A 16674-nucleotide genomic window follows, 5' to 3' on the forward strand; every position below is an offset into this window, starting at 1 on the left:
TCAAGAAACCAGAGATGCGAAAGGAGAGGGGTGAGGAGGATGCTCCATGGGAGAGCTATGGAAAGCGCTTTGCAAGTGTACGACCGTCAAGATTCAAATCCCGTGCTTGTAAATCTGCATAGGCAAGTGTGGCACCACTTCGAGTTAGTGCTTCAAATCATGTGGAAACCCCAAACCACGAGTGAGCAACAAAATTTGTTCAAAGATCACATTTCTAATTTCACTAAAGCATTTGTGCAAGCGTGGGGAGAGAGCAATATCACACACTACATGGTAAGTTACTTTGTTCAGTTCAAATTTTGATGCTATACATAAACATTCATTTGATCTAAGCATTTTTTCTTGATGCAGCATATTTTGTATGCGCATGGAGCATTCTTTATGTCAAAATATGGTTCATTAGACATGTGGAGCACTCAAGGAATGGAGAAATCACATTATCAAGCCAAAGGTGTTTACTTTAAAAATACACGTCAAGGTGGTGGAACTACGAGATCCAACTACATGAAAGAGATGTTTGATTGGTTCTTTCATTGTTCTTTGGGGAGATGTCATGCCATAGAGTGAGCGCGAAAGTCAAGTCTTGCCAAGGAGGTTAGGAGACAATCTCGACTTAATGCTAAAGAGAAATGGAGAAACGCCACTGGACCCCTTAATCATGCAAGGTGGCGTGAAAATCGCCATAGAGTGGGCAAACGTTGGTTACCCAACATGTAAAACAAATGATGCTATGCAATGTAATGTTTATGTTTGTAGATGTCTTTGTTGAGTTGCATATAATACTTCTCCATTTATCAATTTTTTGTTTTTTATATTTTGATGATATTGAGAGTTTTTTTAAGTGGCCTGGTCAAGTGTGAAGAGACCTATTTTTTTAAAAATAGGGGGCTTTTAGAGAAGAGGGAGTCTCACTTTCAATATTGCCCCTTCTTACACAATGGCACGCACAAAGCAAACAGCAAGAAAAGATCAACCTTTTTTTGCTCACCCTCACTCATCCGTCCAAGGTGCTCAAAAACCACCTTGGATACACGAACAAGAGCTCCTAGAAGAGGTGGAGAGGGAATGGTCAGGTGAAGAGCAACAAGATGGACAACCTTCACACAAGAAGAAACACGTAGTGACTTCTGACACTGTAACCGAGACGGACAACAAAGCACAAAGCCCACCATGGAGTGGACAAGAGATCCCAAGCAATTTAAGTGGCCTGGTCAAGTGTGAAGAGACCTATTTTTTTAAAAATAGGGGGCTTTTAGAGAAGAGGGAGTCTCACTTTCAATATTGCCCCTTCTTACACAATGGCACGCACAAAGCAAACAGCAAGAAAAGATCAACCTTTTTTTGCTCACCCTCACTCATCCGTCCAAGGTGCTCAAAAACCACCTTGGATACACGAACAAGAGCTCCTAGAAGAGATGGAGAGGGAATGGTCCGGTGAAGAGCAACAAGATGGACAACCTTCACACAAGAAGAAACAGGTAGTGACTTCTGACACTGAAACCGAGACGGACAACAAAGCACAAAGCCAACCATGGAGTGGACAAGAGATCCCAAGCAATCATCGAGTCCCGGCTGGGAAGACATTGCCACGTGGCTTCGGAGCTCTGCCGTCAGATCAGCCTAGACGTGACCATGGGTTACTAAATGAAGAGGATTTTGAGGATGTAGAAGACGAGCCAGTTGGAGCGTAGGGTGGAGTTGAAGAGCCAACCACAGCACATGGTGGCCTTGAAGATGCGCAAGCTCCTCCTCGCAAGCCCTCTCGTAGAAAGAAAAAGTTTTTCAAGGTTCGCCCTCGCAAGGCCCATGTCCCAGATCCTACCATCCCTCAACAACGGGCTCTTGCTGTGAAGCGACGCATTCCAAAAGCCTTGCAAGAGATTCGTCACTATCAAAAGACTTTAGACCTTCTCATCCACAAGGCACCATTCGTACGTTTGGTGAAAGAGATCATGCAAAGTTATCGGATGGCGTTTCGAGTTCAAGGTATCGCCGTAGAAGCTCTGCAGGAAGCGACATAATATCAACTAATTTCTCTTTTTGAAGACACAAACTTGTGTGCTATTCATGCAAAACGGGTGACAATAATGCCGAAGGATATAGCTCTTGCGCGTCAAATCAGAGGAGAGAGAGAGACTGAATTTGACTTTTATGCAATTTTGGCAATGTAAAGATATCTTTTTCAAATATAACAAGTTTTGTCTTTAGTGATTTCTTTTACATCGTACTGAAAATTTGTGTTTATAAGTGATATGAGTAGAACTAAGTAGAGAGAGAGAGAGAGAGAGAGAGAGAGAGAGAGAGAGAGAGAGAGAGAGAGAGAGAGAGAGACATGTCAATAGAAGTTGATTACAAGAGCTGTCAACCGATTGTGGTTAATTGAAAAACCAAAAAGGCATAATATCAGTGCATTTTTATAAACCTAGCCAAGAGGAGGTTAAAAAAAGCTGTTTGGGGGCCTGCCGCAAAGGCGCGTGAGAAGGCAAAAGTAACAGTTACTTTTGCCTTCTCGCGCGCCTTTGCGGCAGGCCCCCAGACAGCTTTTTTTTACCTTCTCTTGGTTAGGTTTATAGAAATGTACTGATATTATGCCTTTTTGGTGTTATTTATATGGAAAAAAAACTCTTGATCTTGGTTTAGAGAAATGCACAATCATACCACAATATAGAGCCAATCACCTACTGTCTATCGTACCATAAACTCAATACATAATTTCACATTTAAAATCAAGTCCCATTCCAAATTTGAAATAGCAAAGTACAAAGATGTGATATATCCCATTACAAATTTGAAAGAGTTAATTACAAGATATATGCAGGTATTGAGTGCTTGAGCCATCTAAGATATGGCGAGTAATGTTTTCTCGTCGCTCTTGGGCGCAGGGAAGCTGTTTGTGCATCACATCCCAAGCAATTTGTTCCACATTGCTTAGACCTACAACTTGGCTTAAGGCCACGTTACAAAGTACACGACCATGAATGTGTGTCGCAAATGCAGCACTGGCCAGAGATTTATTTACAAGATAAATGACTTGGGAGGCTTGAGATATGGTTGACAAGCATGGCATGTGGCTCATTGCTTTCATCATTGACACCCAAAATTGACCACAAGGACTGTACTCCTTGTGGATTATCGCAAAGCGTCCTGGGGGAGCTTGCCAAGGTAATGCGCAAGGGATGACTGCCATCCAAAAGCTTGACGCTTACCATCTCCTCCCCAACCTGCATGCTCATCCAGCTCCACGACATTCTACAAAGAAATCAATAGGTAAATAAGATTTCAGAATGCAACAATGAAAATTAACGTAATCACAAAACAAAAATTAATTGATACCTCTTGTTTTTCGTCGTCCTCATCGTTTATGCCTTTGCTGTCAAGAGAAATAGATGAATTGGGAGCCATAGAGACACTCTCAAGTTCATCCATATGAATAGGCATAGGAGTGCGTTGGGCTTCAAGCAATGCGCGTGTAGCTACAAACTCATCCTCCGACACAGATGAGTGCGGTGCATCTGTCACCGCCACCATCGCCAACTCCACTGTATCTATCACACTCTCTATAAGGGGTAGGAGGCTTCGATCCAGTGGATCGGAGGAGGGGTCAATGGGAGAGGACTCTACAGTGGCACAGATGATGGACAGGCACTCATCCATGCGGATTGTCAGGCCAAGGGCCAAACCAAGGGGTCACGGACTCGGCCAAGGGCCGGCTGCCAGTGGGAAGGGGTTCGAAAGGGGCTAGGAGCCTATTAAAGGGAGGCTGGGCGGATGGACCAGGCATGGCAGTCCCTTGGTGCTTACAGTGGTATCAGAGCTTCAGGCTATTTTGGGACTGAGGCACGTTTTTTGGAATGCATGTTGCATGCAATCTCTAGTGGAGGGGAAAGAAGCCGAAGCCGAAGAGCTAGGGCGCGTGCAGTAACCCTTTGTCGGGGCCGAGGCTACGCGGACGACCTGCACCGAATTGGGTGTAGCTGGGCTTAGTAGGAGCGCAAGAGGAAGGGCTACAAACCTCGTCACTGGCCTGGCCTCAGCAAGCATCGCCATCGCGAGGTAGAGCTTCAAGAAGCAAGGCGCAGGCGGCCGTCGTCTGCAGCAGAGAACTCCACAATTTTTTTTATAAAAAAACGCCTGAAGGGTAGGCCGTTCACACCCGGAAAACCCTAGCGGGTTTTCAACAAGGGCCATCCCTTGCTAAGTCTGTTGCTCCAAGGGATTTGTCTCCGCATCGGTGGGCATACACAGCACACGAAGGCTGTGGTACTGCATATTTTATAGCCCGCATCTGCTGCAACTCGGTTTTTCAAATTTCGACACGCCAAAGCTTGGTCGCATATTTCCTGGTTTTGGTTTTTGCGTACGATGTACGTCAACTCGGTGGTGAAGGTACATTGCTTCGTGTTCACGACCTTCTCATCGGCTGCACCAGTTGTCGGAAAATTTCAAGTTCCTTTGGCGTAGTGCATACGATGCAACCACGCTCGTTGGCAACGCCAACTTGATCAAGGCTTTCAAGACCATCATCGGCTGCAGACTTGATCATTATTTTCAAGTTATTCTTCATTTTGGATTGCCGTTCGCTTTCGGATTCAGCATTTTTTCCCATCCAAGGCGTAATTATCCGATTATTTATAGCAACCTGCTACGAGCTCGTTGGAATTCAGGTACTCTTCTTTCTTTTCTCGCACAGTATGTCCACAGCATGGATTCGGACATAGATATGCATCATGCATTTGATTTCGAGCAGTCCGCACACGTTTCGTCTGCCGATGCCACACGGACGGTTCCTCTCACAGAGAGTAATCGTGCCCCAACGGCAACAGATGATACGTATGAGTTGCTAGACATGCAAGATTTCCGTGCATTGCAAACACGCATGACTGTGCTTGAAACGAATTTTGCACAATTAAATCAGAATGTCACAGCATTATCCGATTTGATTAAGTTGCATGTGCAGCAGCAGGCCACGGGCCCTGCTACTCAGCCAATTCAGGAGCACGGCTCCACACCAGGCCAAAGGGCCGGCTGTTGGGCAAGGCCCTCCTCCGGGTCCGCTGCACTCTCTGACCCACAAAGAGGTGGACGATTTGTTGAAAAATACAAAGCCACCAATTTTTCGGGGAGAAGAGCGTGAGCGAAACAAGGACACCGTGAATATTTTTCTCAGTAAGTGGGATGGTATTCATGACCTTAGACATACCCCGGATGCAGCCATGGCGCTGCAGACAAGTCTGACTTTGGACGGCAAGGCCTACAAATGGTGGATGTCTCTCAAGCAGAAGGGCATGCTACCACAGACTTGGGCAGCTTTTGAGACTGTCTTCAGGAAGGAATTTCTACCTACCAATGAGAAGGATAGAAATTGGACCGCTTGGGACGAATGTTCTATGCGCCAGCATAAAACATTATTGGAATATATTTCCCATTATCAGGATGTGATCCTCAAGCTGGAAGGGATGGATACCTTTCATCAGGTGCGTGGGTTCATCCGTGGGTTAACTCCCGAGCTTAAGAAGCACGTTAAAACCCAGGATCCACAAACACTTGATGACGCAATAGTGCAAGCTCACATCCATGATGATCTCGATGATCGAGCATTGCATAGTTCGCATGTGCACGGCACTACACCTGTTTTAACACGTCTACAGCATGTGCATCATAAAAGAAAAAATGTCTCTACTGCATCAGAGACCTCCAAAAAGCCCAAGGGGTCTAGAGGTCCTCTCTCAACGGAAGAGTTTGAGAAAGCCAAAAAAGAAAAGTTGTGCTTTAAATGTTTGGGAACTGGACATAGCAAAAAGGATTGTCCCAAGGGGAAATCTGCTGCTCAAGACAAGGGGAAGGAAAAAGCAGTACACATGGTGCAGCTTTTACCTCTTGAGTCCTCTTCCCAGTTTGCTAATGTGGAAGTAACACACACCGAGGCGGTGCATGAGTGCTGTATCACGGCCTCCATGTGGCAGCAGACTTTCGGACCACATGAGTTGGTGCGTATGCATGGCTCTATCCAAGGGCACAAGGTGCAGATCTTGGTAGACGATGGTGCATCGCACAATTTCATCAATTACAAATTGGTGAAATGACTCAAATTGACCCAAACCCCGAGTTCCCATCGCTACAAGGTAGCAATGATTAACGGCCATGATGCTGAGATATGGGACACTCAGGTTAAAGATGTACCTTTGGAAATTCAAGGATACCGTACCTCTTTGGATTTCCAAGTCATGAATATGGAGAGGGCGGATGTGGTTCTTAGTCGTGAGTGGTTGCATAGTTTAGGATCATCACTTAGACGTAGCTATGAGCATAATAGTCTAATGTTCGAATCCAATGGTGTGCACGTACTGCTGTTGGGGGAGAAGGATGTACCTTCCTCACCACTTATTTGTACAGCTGAGCTTATGAAGCTCGCTTCTGATGATGCAATAGAAGAACTCTTTTTGTGTTACTCACCGTGCCATTTTATTTCCAATGTGGATGATGTTTTTAACGATGCTAAAGTTTTGAATACAACTTCCTCAACGCCGCATTCTTCTCTCTCTCCTCTTCCAGCTATGTCTACTAATTCAAAACAAGCAAATGTTGCTAAGGAATTGAAGGAACTTTTAAGGGAATTCAAGAATGTGTTCCCAGATGATTTTCCACCAGGGCTACCGCCGACACGTTCTGTGAAACATGGCATAGACGTGGTTGCAGGCAGTAAGCCAGTGAGTAAACCGCCTTACCGAATGACTCATTCGGAGGCTGCTGAGGTGGAACGTTGTAAGGAGTTTTTTGGAGCAAGGTATTGCGCATATGTACATACCCATGCATGGTGCATCGAATAAAGGATTGCCCATTTTTCAGAGCCAGGTGGTTACGTGGGGCCCACATGTGTACAGGTAGGACAGGGTGTACATAGTGCATCGATTTTCACTATTATCAGTACTAGTGTGTTTTTCCTACAATAAGGAGGAGTTGATAGCGCGTAAAACTTCTCGAGGAAGCTATCCGCGGGCCGACGACATGAGGTAAGCAGGTGCGTCAGATGGCATCTAGTGGCGTCAGGAGGGCGAACGGGGTCAATATTTGCACGTGGATGAATACGGACACAAAGTGGTGTTTTCTTGTGAGAGTTATACAGAAAGGTCATCATTAGGACCACTTTTTGGGGCCACTTCACGTGGTTGTGAGACACATTATTGAAAATAAATGAGTGCCAGGTGTGCGCATGGATGCAGCAGGGTGACAACTATGCACTGCGAGGTCAGTTTTTGGCCTGTTCGGGGTCCGTTTGAGGTCATCTAAAAGGCCAAGGGTGCCCAACTAAAAAAGCTAAGTGTGGGAACTGAAAAAATAGAGAGAAGACCAGAAAAAACGTGGAGAAGAGAGGAGGAACAGCCGCAAGTGTGTTTTTGCTGTTTTTGGAGCCTATTTTGGCCGTAAAACTGCTCATCCGAGGTCCGATTTGAGCACTTTGACATTGTAGACTGGGGTTTTGGGCCGTTCCGGACGCGATGGCGCTGTCCATTTTGCCAAATTCCTCCCTCTTTTTGTGCTGTTTTGGTTGTGTAAGTTTCTCCTATGAGCGAAGTTTCTGCTCCAGTTTGTGATTGTATCTGGCTTATTTTACCCATACTGTGTGAGTTATTTGCCCCATTGGTGTTGGCCCAAGCTCATTTGTATCTAAACATCAGAAGTTCTCCTCTTTTGAGTCGAGTTTTTGTGTGTGTGTGTGTGTCTCTGTGTGGAGTGGGAAAGTGGATAGTCTCTCTCCTCTCGCTCCATCGATGTGTTCCCTGTCTCGGCCAGGTGTGTTGTGTAAGCCGAGTGGTGCCCCATAGTGTGTGTGTGTGTGTGTGTCTGTGTGGAGTGGGCAAGTGGATAGTCTCTCTCCTCTCACTCCAGAGGTGTGTTCCCTGTCTCGGCCAGGTCTGTTGTGTAAGCCGAGTGGTGCCCCATAGTGTGTGTGTGTGTGTATCTTCCCAAGAGTGTGTGTCGGGTCATTATAGAGGCGCTATGTGTGTTTTCATCCCGCTCACATTCTTTTGGCGCCCCCACGGAGGATCTTCTTCGAGTACCTTCTGCTTCGAGCTTCAAGCTTCGAGATTCGGGGCTACAGGTTACAGGTTACAGGTTACAGGGACAGGTGATTCACAGAGGTACAGGTAGCTGGAGTACAGTGATATACTAGCAGTGATGTCACTTGCAGTTGTTGTGGGTATGCATCACTTGGCGCCTATTTGAGCGCATTGTCTGATGGATTGTACGTTACTTGTGGAAACTGCCATTGTACGCATTTGTGGAGCCATACTTGGTTGTATTTTGCAGTCCCAGCCATTTCTGAGACTTGGTCTGGAAGATAGTCATTTCTGAGACTTGACTATACGCGATTTGCATTAGCCTTCGTGTGAGGGTCGATAGCGTGAGGTATTTATTGAGTTGGGGGATTCTCAAATGTAGAGATCCTTTCGGTGATACAGGTAGCTGGAGCACCCTTTTTGTGACCTCGCCATAGGCTATGTACTAGTGATTCCTAATTGATGCTCGGGTTCTATTGTTGGCAGTTTATGCATACATAGACAGTCTATATTTTGGGTTCACACTGCTCTACTTCTGGGGAAACTCTACCAAAATTTTTCCAAGTTATGATGGCTGGTTTTTTGGTATTTTGAGTCATTTATGCTGTTATGCTGCTGAAATTTTGGCAAAATCAGAGGTTGAGTTAGGTGTGCCTTCTTGGGAGCTTCATGGTTGGCTTTAATGGATGATCAAAATGGCCCTCAGTTCACTCCTTTTCATTTAACTCAAAGAATTCAGATTAATGTTCATGTGTCCAGGAAGATCTTTTTCCAACAGCGCATAGTCTTTATGTTTGGGCCAAGAAGATTGAGAGAGATCCTGGAATGTCCTTTGCCTGTTGTCATTCCGATGATTAACTATGAAAACTCATTTGATGTGCATGTGTTTGTCCTTATCTAAAGCTGAGCTCCATTGAAGTTTCTGGGGATTGGGTAGCGAAAAGTTTTGGGTTCTTGCACGTGTGTTCAAAGGGGTTCTCAAAGCATTGTAACTTGGGTAGCCATGGCTTTCTCTTATCCGGAGTTTCATGGAAGAAGTGATGAAGATGTGGAAGAATTTTTGGAAAAGATGGAGGTTGCCTGCATAAGCAACCAGATTCATGACCCTGCGCAGATGTTACGCCTTCTCCAAATTTGTTTGAAGAGTGATGCACGAGTTTGGTCTAAAGCATTTGAAGAGGAGTTGCGTGTGGCTGATCCACCTGTAAGATTGAGTTGGGACAATCTAAGGCATGGGTTGGAAGTGGAGTTTGTGAAGATAGAAGATCCTGACAAAGTGTGGCAAGAAGTACAAGGTTTGGTGCTGAAGGAAGGTGAGCCAGTAGATGCGTACATACGTAAGTTTTCATTGGCATGGGAGCGAATGTGCAAGGCCTTAGCACCACAGGTACCCCCGCCTGACATGATGAAGAAGGACAGGTTCTTGGCTGGTCTTTGGGAGAATATACGTTGGAGAGTGGAGCTAAATAAGCCTAGGACATATGAAGATGCACTAGAGGAAGCAAGGAACAAAGAGTGGAAGTTGAGGAAAATGAGCCAGTTAGGGGTGGAGTCTTTGCCAATGAGGTCTGAATTTCAGCCTATAGAATCTTTACAAGGTCGCATGTCAGGGGTTCATCGCAAACCAGTGGTTCCTGTTACTACTCAGGTTATGCCAGTAGTGCAAGATGATGGGCTAAGGCAAGACATGAGGCAAATGGTAGATTTGATGAAGAATCTCAGCCTAAACATGCTAGGTCAAGTGGGAAATAATCGAGGTCGAGGGAGGTATGCAAATCAGCCAGGAGGTGAAGAAAGACCTAGGAATAGTGTTGGACAAAGCAATGGTAGGTTTTGGAGGCAGACGCCCACCTGTTACAATTGTGGAGAGTTGGGTCACATCAGCCCGCATTCTGATAAGCCACCAAGGATGGGGGGAGACATGTATCCATTGCCAAGACAGGTGTTAACTAGGTCAAATGATTATGGCATCGAAATTAAGGGAGACGAAGGAACCAGTGGACTGACCCAGGAGGAAAAAGGAAAGACAAAAATGCTAAGTGTAGTCACCTTGGAGAAGGCATCAAAGCTAGAGGATACATTAGTGATGCCTATTGGGAAGAGGACCACATAGGATAAGGAAGGAAGAAGTGCCCCAGGTCCTAGTAAGAAGAAAGGAAAGAGCCATGAAGGCAAGGATGTCAAGACCAAGAGGAAAAGGAGAGCTCGTCGAAAGTTTCATGTTTCAGATTTTCCACTAGGGGATGGGCAATTAAGCTATGACTTGAAGGAGGATCTGACGAGCAGGAAGGCAGATGTTACTTTTGGGCAGCTTATAGAGATGGTGCCTAAGCTAAAGCGACAATGGAAGAGGATGGTTAACCCAATGGAGAAAGAGCCAGAGAGAGGTTCAGTGAAGGTGTTGGAAATGGATGAGCTACCAGACATTTGTCCAATAGTAGATGTGTGGCATAAAAGGAAAAATTTGGGACAAGGTTATGTGGATGGTGGAGCCCAAATATGCGTCATAACACACTCATGCGTTGAGAAGATGGGTCTCACAGTGGCTGGGGTGTCAGGTTTTCGGATCAGATTGGCAAACCATCAAAAAGTAAAATGCTTGGGTGTTGTAAAGAGCTTAGAAGTGGAGGCATATGATGCAAAGGCAGTGGTTGATTTTCATGTGATGCCAGCAAGGTTGGGAGCATATCCTATTATACTAGGCAGACCATGGTTACGTGCAGTGGGAGCTGTTCAAGATTGGCGACATGGTATGATTAGCCTCTATGGAAAGACAGGTACCAAGAAGCTTTATAATATGGACACAAGGAAACGATTAGAGGAGCTTTATGAAGATGAGGATGAGTCTAGTGATGAAGACTCTTCCACGGTGACAGATGAGGACAGTGATAGTACTACCAGCAGTGATGAGGATGCTGATGTTTCATTTCTTTTTATGGACAAAGAAATCCAGGAGGATGGTTTAGTTGCATTTGCGAATGAGGATGAAAGTGAAGGGCCTTATGAAGTGACTGAAGGGCTGATGCAAACCAAGGTTGAGCTGTCAAAGAAGCAGGAATTGATGACACAAATGATCAGTGGAGACCTCTCAGCTATGGAGAAGGAGATATATTTGCACATGCAGGTCTATGCCAAAGTAATTGATGATTTTCTTGATGGGAGGTTGATAAATGGCATCTCTACAGGTTTTCCTTGGGAACCAGGTGAAATTTTGATTAAGCTTTTGATGCAAGGAATGCCAAGTATTTTTGTGTGGGATCCAGGTGGAATGAGCATCTACTAGTGTTGCTGTTGCTGAGAATGAATGCTCTAGCAGGCTAGGGGGTGGGCAAATTATGTCAGGAGTTTTTTGGAGCAAGGTATTGCGCATATGTACATACCCATGCATGGTGCATCGAATAAAGGATTGCCCATTTTTCAGAGCCAGGTGGTTACGTGGGGCCCACATGTGTACAGTCAGGACAGGGTGTACATAGTGCATCGATTTTCACTATTATCAGTACTAGTGTGTTTTTCCTACAATAAGGAGGAGTTGGTAGCGCGTAAAACTTCTCGAGGAAGCTATCCGCGGGCCGACGACATGAGGTAAGCAGGTGCGTCAGATGGCATCTAGTGGCGTCAGGAGGGCGAACGGGGTCAATATTTGCACGTGGATGAATACGGACACAAAGTGGTGTTTTCTTGTGAGAGTTATGCAGAAAGGTCATCATTAGGACCACTTTTTGGGGCCACTTCACGTGGTTGCGAGACACATTATTGAAAATAAATGAGTGCCAGGTGTGCGCATGGATGCAGCAGGGTGACAACTATGCACTGCGAGGTCAGTTTTTGGCCTGTTCGGGGTTCGTTTGAGGTCATCTAAAAGGCCAAGGGTGCCCAACTAAAAAAGCTAAGTGTGGGAACTGAAAAAACAGAGAGAAGACCAAAAAAAACGTGGAGAAGAGAGGAGGAACAGCCGCAAGTGTGTTTTTGCTGTTTTTGGAGCCTGTTTTGGCCGTTAAACTGCTCATCCGAGGTCCGATTTGAGCACTTTGACATTGTAGACTGGGGTTTTGGGCCGTTCCGGACGCGATGGCGCTATCCATTTTGCCAAATTCCTCCCTCTTTTTTTGCTATTTTGGATGTGTAAGTTTCTCCTATGAGCGAAGTTTCTGCTCCAGTTTGTGATTGTATCTGGCTTATTTTACCCATACTGTGTGAGCTATTTGCCCCATTGGTGTTGGCCCAAGCTCATTTGTATCTAAACATCAGAAGTTCTCCTCTTTTGAGCTGAGTTTGTGTGTGTGTGTGTGTGTGTGTGTGTGTTTCTCTGTGTGGAGTGGGAAAGTGGATAGTCTCTCCCCTCTCGCTCCATCGGTGTGTTCCCTGTCTCGGCCAAGTGTGTTGTGTAAGCCGAGTGGTGCCCCATAGTGTGTGTGTGTGTGTGTGTGTGTGTAGAGTGGGCAAGTGGATAGTCTCTCTCCTCTCACTCTAGAGGTGTGTTCCCTGTCTCGGCCAGGTGTGTTGTGTAAGCCGAGTGGTGCCCCATAGTGTGTGTGTGTGTGTGTGTGTGTGTGTGTATCTTCCCAAGAGTGTGTGTCAGGTCATTATAGAGGCGCTGTCGAGAAATTTGCGGTCTTGCCAGGAAAGCACCGGGCTTATGGCTATGAGAGTTTGTGAGAGAACTCAACAAAAACTATATGAAGGAGTTAAACCATAGATGCCACGAAGACTAGGGTTTGGAAAGAAGTGCAATCAAAGAAGACTCACTCTTTCTCTCTTGCATTCACACACACAAAGAAAGAATGCAAAAGAGAATGTCAAAACAATACGAAGATGAAAACATCAAGGCTATGGTCATATCGTATCATGGGTAATATGAAAGGGTTAATGGATGAGTTAATGGCATTCAATCTTGGCTGACCAAATAGGCTACGAATTGTTCTTTGGAATTGTAGTTTTGTGCTTACCATAATATATATATTTTGTCTAGTGATTGGGATTAATTGTGTGTACAAATCCTCTTGGTTCATAGCAAGATAACTACGCTTACATCAAAAGAAAAATTATAGTCTATGAGAGGTAGTATGATGGGATCCGGTGATAGAAGTATTTCATTGAGCCTTTCAGGGCCGAAGAGAAACACTATACGTTGTTGAAAGTGTATTTTACGGCTAATCCATACGTTAATTCTAATGGATCGTACAGAGTGAAAGCGATAGAAATGATCATCATGTGGGTTATTCATCTAGGATAGTATGTGAGAAATGTAGATATGAGAGAAGTGAAGAGATGAGAAGCTTCCCTCCCAAGCCCTATTCTTGCCCGTAGGCAATAAGGATACTGCGGGGAGAGATGTACCTGTAGCAAGAGAACCTAGAGAGGATGAATTACTAAGAATGAGAGAGATAGGTTTGGTTAAGGAGATGAGATTAGATACATATATATATATATATATATATATATATATATATATATATATATATATATATATATATATATATATATATATATATATATATATATATATGTAGGATTAGAGATAAAAATGAAAACAACAAGAAATCAAGAAAACATCAATGTAAAACACATCTTACTTGAAACCCTTCGGCACCATTATTGATGGGAGAGAGAAGAAGAGTGGATAATTCCACTTTGATTGATACACCAAGTGCAAGACCTTCTTTGATTAGAGTTGATCTTCCAAGGTTAGCTTGTTGCAAGAATGGCTAGTCTCCCTCTAGGAGAAAGTGTAGGCTTGAGCTTATGTTAATGGCTAAGTACAATTAGGCATTACTACTCACTCCCTCAAGAATTCCTCTCATCAATGGCTTGAATGCTTGAGTTCCCTCCAAGGAAGAAGAGGTACATTTATGGCAGCAAAAGTCTTCATGTGGTCTCCTTAGCCTTGACTTTCATTTAATTCCCAAGGACACCTCATGCCATATGAAAGCATGACATTTCTCCTTGACAAAGTTTTGTAACCATGCTTGCAATAATGCATTAAAATAAGTGTATCTTTGAAATCATGCCACCTAGTGTCCCACTAGGATTTGATTCTCTCCTAGTAGCTATTTAAAAAGAAGTATAAAAAAAGTATAAAAAATACATAGAATATATATATATTGGAGTTTACCCTAGATATAGGATCTAGCTAGGGTGTGAGATGATAATGAAATAGTAGAAATAAAGAATCAATGCTTTTTGCCCTAAGTTAAAGAGGCGGAGCTATTGACACTTTTCCCATAGTATTTTTTGATGGTAAAGTAAGAATACATTACCCTTGAGATAAATAATAAGATGAGATAGAAAGCTTATTTTTATACTTACATATGCATATGTACATTATAGGAAATATAATTATGTATCTAAAAAGTTACAAGATAACTCTTGTAGCATGTGTTCCCACTATGTACATGTCACAGCACGACAGCGCTGTGTGTGTTTTCATCCCGCTCACAACGTCAGCTTGCTGACTATCTCAGTAGAGTGTTTATTCAACCAAGTTCTTCACCATGGGCCTCTCCCATTCTCTTGGTGAAGAAAAAGGACGATAGTATACGCATGTGCGTAGATTACCGTGGATTAAATGCGGTTACTGTTAAGAACAAGTACCCATTGCCACGAGTAGATGAGTTGTTTGATATGCTCGCCCACGCTCGTATATTTTCAAAGATTGATTTAAGATCTGGGTATCATCAAGTACGCATCAGGCTTGCGGATATACCCAAAATAGCATTCCGAACAAGGTTTGGACATTATGAGTTTTTGGTAATGCCCTTTGGGTTAACCAATGCTCCAGCTACGTTCATGACACTCATGGATAGTGTCCTGAGACCATACTTGGAAAAGTTTGTTATCGTTTTCCTCGATGACATTCTTGTATATAGTGCATCTGAGGAAGAGTACTTAGTACATTTGAAACAAGTGTTTCATTTGTTACGCCAAAATCAGTTATATGCCAAGGAATCCAAATGTGATTTCCTCAAGGAGGAAATTCACTACTTGGGGCATGTTATTTCGGCTGCAGGGTTACACATGGATCAATCCAAGGTGGATGCCATTCGGAGGTGGCCCTCTCCCAAAAATTTGGAAGAGCTCCAGATTTTTTTAGGCTTTGCAGGTTTTTATCGTCGATTCGTTAAAAAATATGCCCATATTGTTGTTCCCATGACAGATCAGCTAAAAGCCAAGGGCAAGACTTTTCAGTGGGGATTAGAACAACAGCAAAGTTTTGACAAACTTAAAGACACATTAGCCATAGCTCCTGTTTTGGCTATTGTGGATCCCTTAAAGCCATTTGTTTTGGAAACGGATGCTAGTAATCGTGTGATTGGAGCAGTCCTTTTGCAGGAGGGAAGGCCATTTGCATTTGAAAGCAATAAGTTGGATTCAGCACAGCAGAATTACACTGCTTACGAACGAGAGCTCTATGCAATAGTGTCTGCTTTAAAGACATGGCGACATTATTTGTATGGTGCACAGTTCGAGATTGTGTTTGACCATGAAAGTATCAAGTGGTTTACACAACAAAGTGATTTGAAGGGTCGCAAGGCCAGGTGGGCTGAGATTCTTCAGGAGTATGACGCCAAGCTACGATATCGTAAAGGGCGGTACAATGTAGTGGCTGATTCTTCAGGAGTATGACGCCAAGCTACGATATCGTAAAGGGCGGTACAATGTAGTGGCTGATGCTCTTAGCCGAATGCCAGAGATCAACTCTCTCCTTTTCACGGAATTGCGGAGTGAGTTTTTGGAATCTCTCAAAGGTAAGTGCGAGCATGATACTGCATACTCCAAGGTGTGGAGCTATGTAAGAAAGAGGGATCCTTCTCACTCCAATGTTGGTAGTGGTTTTGTTTCCTCCACACCCAATTCTCCTCTATCGAGTGATGAACTACAGAGATGCAAGAATTTTTCCATAGATGATGGGTACCTACTCCACAAGGGGAGAGTGTGTGTACCGACGGACGCGGACATTCGGCGCCAAATTCTTTATGAATGTCACGATAGTCCAAGTGCAGGGCACCCGGGAATTAAGAAAACTTATGCAATCGTAAGACGACAGTTTTACTGGCCAGGTTTGCATGGGTATGTTCAAGACTATGTCTTGCATTGCCAAAAATGTCAAGTTAATAAAGCAGAGCGCCTGAAAGCAGGAGGACTCTTACATCCTTTAGAGATTCCCAACGGTAAATGGGAAAGTATCTCCATGGATTTTATTGTGGGTTTACCAACCACTATTCGAGGACATGACTCGGTATGGGTGGTCGTAGACCGGTTGACTAAACTTTGTCGGTTTATTCCAACAAAGTCAACCATTAAGACCCCAGACTTAGCTAAGTTATTTGTGGACAATCTTTACCGGTTGTATGGATTGCCAAGTAACATTGTGAGTGATCATGATCCCAAGTTTAACAGTCATTTTTGGAGGGCTGTTTTTAAACGATTGGGTACACAACTTAATTTAAGTACGGATGATCACCCTGAAATAGATGGTCAGACGGAACGAGTCAACCAAGTGCTAGAGGATATGCTACGAGCATACGTTAGCAAGAAGCAATCAGATTGGGAAGATTATCTTCCTATTCTTGAGTTTGCATATAATAGTGCTAAGCATGTTACAACTGGTTTT

This window comes from Adiantum capillus-veneris, chromosome 8, assembly GCF_014529385.1.
Source record: "Adiantum capillus-veneris isolate H3 chromosome 8, ASM1452938v2, whole genome shotgun sequence".
Classification (NCBI taxonomy): Eukaryota; Viridiplantae; Streptophyta; class Polypodiopsida; order Polypodiales; family Pteridaceae; genus Adiantum; species Adiantum capillus-veneris.